At 35.7% G+C, this 6,545-nt stretch overlaps 1 pseudogene; it reads right to left on the bottom strand.

The window, feature by feature from the left end:
• Positions 1–410: 410 nt before the first annotated feature.
• On the bottom strand, positions 411–3,354 carry LOC145098244 (vanillin synthase, chloroplastic-like; annotated as a pseudogene).
• Between the last annotated feature and the right edge of the window lie 3,191 nt (positions 3,355–6,545).

The following is a 6,545-nucleotide window of genomic DNA, read 5'->3' as shown; positions in this document are numbered from 1 at the left end:
TAATTATTCGAAAAGTGAGTAAATGTTATAAAAAAATGAACTTGTTTATATACAATTGTATCATCTAGCTTACTATGTGCCAACAACTCTCTGTGTGTTTACTTTTGCTTGAGTCTCGTTTCCTCTAAAACGTATAGCCCTGCCAAAATCTGATATCTTGAGTTTCGTTTCAAGAACCAAAATCACCTTCAATCACTCAATTAAACTCTAATGTTGGTAGACTGAGAGTTTCAGAATCAAGTTTAGATCCATCACCTTGCCCAATTAAACTCTAGATCTTCTGTTGTTTGAAAGAAATTGGTGTTTGTAATCTATGAACAAAAAACACAAAGACCAAGGTTAACATTCGCTATATAGAAAGCACAACTGGAAACATTTTTGTTGGAAATAACGAAACAAAAACCTAAATACTAAGCAAAAAAGTTATAGTAATCACCATTTAGAGCAGGATGAGGAGTCCGATCAGGCCATATGAGACCATTTAAGAAGAAATTTAAGTCGTTTGGTGTATCTCCAAAGTCACCTCCATATGCCCAGTATTTGCTACCATTTGCATTTTCCTTGAGTAACCCCTGAAACCAGATGCAAATATTTAGAACTACCCTTGCACCACATTTTGTCGATTGATGGCACTGGAATAGGTGATTGCCAATGAAAAATCATGTCTTCTTTATTACTTATTCATCCAACACAAAATGAAGATTCTTAAACCCAGTAAAGAAAGGAGATGAAATCAATTTTTAGGTGTCAAGCCCGAAACGGAAGGCTAAAGATGAAGCCAAAAAAATGAGGTTTTAACCTGGAAAAAGGCGATGAAATCAATTTTCTTTTCATACAAACCAATTGCTAAAGTTTCGAAGATGGATTGAGGCTTCAACCAAGAACTCAAAAAAGGAAGATGAAATCGAATGGCAAATCAAATAACAATATCCATCTTTTCCTTCTCTCCGTTAACATATGACCTGCATCCACTCTAGAACGACTCTGTGCACGCTAAAAACTAATGAGAAACCAACATATAAACCCAATGCAAAATTTAAAAATAATTTTAGAATTCAATGTAAACCTAAAAATAAAACACAAACTATTCATTTCCTTAACATAAACAAAATAATTCCCCAACTTCCAAAACTATCCTGTTTATGCACCCTTCAAAAAACCTGCATCTTATTTTTTTTCCATATTTTGGCAGAAACCAAAACCCGTTGTGTAGTTCCATCAAAGTCCTCATGTTAAAAAAATCCTAAAATTTATATTTTATACATACACATGTTTTTTCAAAATGGTTAATTGCATAAAAGACACATTTTTTTACCATTTTTCGGATAAGTCCTAAGAGAAAGTTTTACAATCTATAAACCAAAAGACTAACCTAACTTTTCGTTTTTGCCTTTTTACCCGATTTACAAGTTTACATCCAGTAAAAAGAAAGATATTAAGTTTTTCTTCCGAAAAAAAATGGTCAAATATTGTCTTTTATGCAAACAACCATAAAAACACAACATTTTGATCACTTTTTAGAGGATGGAAATTAGTAAACCAGGTAAAAAGGCAAAACCGAAAAGTTAAGGACACTTTGATTCACCCAAACATAACAATAGAAACACAGAAAACAGAATTACAGGTAAATTTACTAAAATAAATGAGTGTATAGAGAATTATTACATCAAGAAAGCATAGCAATGAGCCAGCTAATGAGCCTGCAACAGCCAGAAGTGCACAAAACCGGAAGTCAAATATCACCTGTTCAGTAGCAGACATGGAAACAAATGGATGTATTACAAGACTGCAAGAGAATCAATGGTCATTCATGTTTGAAATCTTGTTACATTTAATATCAATAATCATAAATCTTCTCATCATAAAAACAATCAAAACAAATACTATCAAGAATATTAAAATAAACATGTATCTCTCTCACCATTGGATCATTCCCACAAACATCGCTAGTGAAAACTCCTCCTGTGTACTGATGAAACCCATTAATCACCTGAAACGCCACACTCACTGGACGAACAACACCCACTGCATGATTTAATTCATCCTCAGCACCCTATATACAAACAATCATTTAGTAATCTACACATTCATAAATTCATAACTAATTGTTGTTATCATTATTGGTATTAATATTACCATGGTGATGTTGACTGAATCAATAACTTTAACTGCAACATTTTCTGATTTGTATTTACAGACACCATCTTTTCCGGTGTAAGGATAAGATTCCTCAGTGTCAAGTCCACCATTGTATTTGATGTATTCATAAGCTTGTGAAGGCAACCTACCATTGCAACCAAAGTTGTTAAAATCACGAGCACAGTCTACAAGTTGTTGTTCATAGAGAGAAGCTGATTTCCCAGAAGCTTGGGCATATGCAGCTTCAAGACCTCCAGTAGTACTGCATGCATCATCAAATCATAAACCAAGAAACCATTTTGGGTTTTTTTTATCTTATGGAGATTTTTTTTATAATGATGATGATAATTACCTGAATGTCCAACAAGATCCATAGGATCCTTAGTTCTTGACTGGGCTTACAATTCCTGTTTTCCTCCAATCTTGCTGCAATATATATATATATATATATATATATATATATATGATAATGAAAATGAATCTTGTTTGTGAAATGAAACATGAAAGATTAGGTAAGATCATACTGTGAGAGGAAGGACAACATCAGTGAGTTTGTGGTTGCCCTTTTGGGTAGCAGAACAGTTTTGTGCAGCTCCGAGTTTCTGTTTGCTGAATTCTACAAATGTCATATCAGAAAACTCTGTTTCAAACAGCACAAAGTATCAGCTGATATGATAACCATTGACACTGGGGCTTTTATAAATTACCTGGAGAGGAAGTGCAGGCCGGGTCAACCCAGGTTTTAGAAAATTGAAAAAAGGCACGTAAAAATTAACAAATCAAAGTATATAAATTACCTAAAGAGGAAGTGAAGGCATACGAGTAAGGAGTAGCAGTAGATGCACATTCTAAATAACCATTGACAGTGGGGCTTTCATCAGTCAAACTAGAAGGACTAGTAAGCAAAGGTTCAGAGCCAGTGACACCATCAACCATACCATTTCTGGCTACAGCCTCTTTATCAAGAATATCTTCAGGGTCAACCTTCTTTTTCTCATACTTGGCAAGGCCTTCCCCCCATCCAAGGCGCTGCTTCTTGGGTGGAAGAAATAAGCTGTAATGGATAAAAGAAACAAAAAAAATGAATTGCTAACAGCTTACAGAATCTCATGATAAAATTTCAACGTTAGAGCACATACAGAATAGAAACGGACACACATAGCAACATCAACCAGATATACCTAGTTCTAGATTGCTTGCAAGATCTCTCCTCATCACACAGTTACAGAATGGACTTCCCTTTGCAAGCAATGTGCAATTGATCACTTAAAGAGTACGTACATACATAAATGAGTTTATATTCTCTTTTACACGCTGACATTATATGAATTCGTTATATGAATGAGTTATAAAATGGTCAATAGGCGTTACACTAACGGGCATATGGCTTCAAAGTCTGTTTTGATAAAATACAAAGATGATGACGACAATTTGTTGACTATAACATGTACCTGTGAGCTCAGATTAGCTGAATCGATTGCAGATGGCCTTGTGCTTCCAGATAAAGAACCCTATACCTAAAAATTTGACTTATTTGGGGTTTTTAAATTGCATATTGCCGAGGTTACCCATGAGCAGGAACCACCATTGTTAGAAGAAGTAGAAGAAGACGAAGTGGAAGAAGAAAATCCGGTTGAGATCGAGAGTATTGAAGTAGAAAAGAACGGGTCCCATTCCAATTTCGAAAGTGAACAAAACCTAAAAACGAATCTGAAAAAATACCCGATGATCTAGAGTTGAAAGAAGTTGAAATGGAATATTGATTGTTTGAATTCGCTCAGTTATTCTGAACCCTCGCACGTACTGGGTTGAGAGAAAACGAGAGAAGCGGAAGCTTGAAAGAAAATAAAACCCTAGCACGTGCTAGAGAGAAGGGAGGTGGTGATTGCTTAGGGTTTACAGAGAGACGGGAGGTAGAGAATGAAGGGAGATCTAGAAGAGAGAGTATCAGAGAGGGGGAGAGTGAATTGCAAGGATAAAAGATAGATAGAAGATAGAAAAAACGAGGCGGGTTTACAAAATTTTGGGATTTCGTTTCCCCCTTGTCTACTGAAAGCGCGTGTCATTAAAATTATAAAGCGACAGGCACAAACGACGTGCGTTTAACATAAAGTGCCCTCCATGTTTTTTTTTCTTGAGACACTAAATCAAGGGCACGCAATAATGCGTGACGTAAATCCTTAAATTTTTTTGGAGAGATAACACTATTTTAAGGGCACGTCCTTTTGCGTATCATTAATCAGTGTGTGTCGTAGAAAGCGTGTCATTAAAGGTTTGTTTTCTAGTAGTGACACTACCGAGATTCCCGAGAAGCTCGAAGATGCAGCTTTCCGCAGTTGAAGTTCTGCCCGACTCTAGCCTCACTCTCTTCAAACCGAACAAGTGAGTTTATACCCCTACTTTTCAATTCTTTTCATGTTTTAAGGGGGGGGGGGGATACAAGTACAATACAAGAAAACATATCACTTTATAAATACAACATCTATTTTATTGTTATTTCGATACCAACATCTTACTTCATAAAGTTTAGTATTTCACCAAGTTATCTTCACCAAATGGAAAACACTTTTAGAAAAACTATAATGGGTATACTTTGTGAATTATTCATATATTCTTACGTATACATCTTGAAAAACGAATTACTTTCATCTAAAGTGAAATAGAGTCATTCTTATCGTAAATCTATTTATACGAAGTGACGTGAGATATTCAACTTCAACGTACTTTTAAGTATTCATTTCAAGTCCTATATTATAAGCCATAATCTCTTGGAAGGAGAACATGATACTTGTGTATAGATCTATATGGGATTGAAAACCCTGCACCTAAACTGTTAACTACAGTTAGATCAGCAGGGTTGGGGTGACAAATGTCATAACACTACAACACCTGAAAAATGTTGTTACAGGCAGTCTGTGTCAATAGTATGGTTATAAGACTCACACGAAAGTATAAAAACAAGCTTGATTTATGAGATTTATACATGCATTTAGTATTAACATTATTTTGAGTACAAAACTTATCTTTATCATTTAAGTACGAAAGATACTAACGCCCTCCAACCTTGGGAACTTTTCAAACTATATGTGGAAAATATTGGATTTTCTGAAAACCACGTTCATCTATTTTCTTCCAAAAAGACATACTTTTTTAGTACAAAACACTTATGAACTCACCAACTTTATTGTTGACCCTTTTTCGAAACCACTTGTATTTCTCAAGGAATCAGTAATACATGTAACTACCAGCTTTTGAAGAAGGAACGCTAAAGGCGTTTATTATCAAACATTTTAAATCATCATATTGTAATATTCTTTTGGAAACATGTATAACGCAACAATGTACGTTTTTATTATATATATGATGGTTGTGTTACTTTCTTTATGATATTCAATTGTTATGGTACTACGTGAAGTCATCCACCCTCGAATGTTTCTGCCAGTCTGGTTTGGGGGTGTGACAGAAGCAAGAATGACGATGGAGATACAAGCTATTCTGGTTTCAACCGTAGGCCATATCATAAAATTGAATTCCCCATCTTCAGTGGAGGGGATCCGAGGGGTTGGAAGAGGCTGCTTGGGAATCTTACGATTTTTTGGCAAAACAATTTCCTAAATTTCGCCTTGAGGACAAGGCGTTTTACCAGGTAGGAAGTAATGATACAACCCGGCTCAAAGTGTACACAAGGAGGCCAAAACGGGTCAAACCTCGTGACCCAGAATCAATTAAACAGGAGCAATTCAATGCCATTTTTGGGATTTGGTTAGACCCATTGGGTCAACAAAGCAACGAGATAATGGAAAAGTGGGGGGGGGGGGGCAGTTAACAAGCTAGTTTCCTGAAGCAGTTAGTGATCATTCCAAGTGTTAATTAGCAGGCTACGTTTCAATTGTTTTCCAGTTCAATAATTTATCATTTGTTTGTTTGTATTGGAGACTTTGCCCCTCTCGAATTGGGCCCTTTAATTTTATCCAATCATTTGCTTGCTGTAATTCTGAGATCCTATCAGAGTGATAAGGAGAGAACGTTGAGTACCAGAGGTCCCATCATTCTTTTCAAGCAACTTAGCTAAAGTCTTGTTAATTTGTTCTTGATTCTGCCTCATTTCATCTTGCCCATTAATGATGAAATCCATTCTTTGCTTGATCTCTTGGATATCACCTCCGTGAGAGTGAAGTTGGATATGCATAATCCGAACTTGTTCTTCAACCTTTATGACTGCAATAACCTCCTTCGATGCTCCTCCCATTGGAAAAAACTTCTATGATACCAATTGATAAGCTCTTCCTTTCCTATAACTGAATTCTTCACAACCAACACACAATTGAACAAAGAAAACGAAGGAAAGAACCAAAAGATTACTGATCATTCATAACAAAAGTCCCATATTCGAGAGAGGTATTTCT

The sequence above is a fragment of the Lactuca serriola genome, chromosome 4 (genome assembly GCF_051521515.1).
Source record: "Lactuca serriola cultivar US96UC23 chromosome 4, Lser_US96UC23_V15, whole genome shotgun sequence".
NCBI classification, from domain to species: Eukaryota; Viridiplantae; Streptophyta; class Magnoliopsida; order Asterales; family Asteraceae; genus Lactuca; species Lactuca serriola.
Note: the sequence above shows the minus strand (reverse complement) of the source record. Positions and strands in the feature narration are given on the sequence as shown.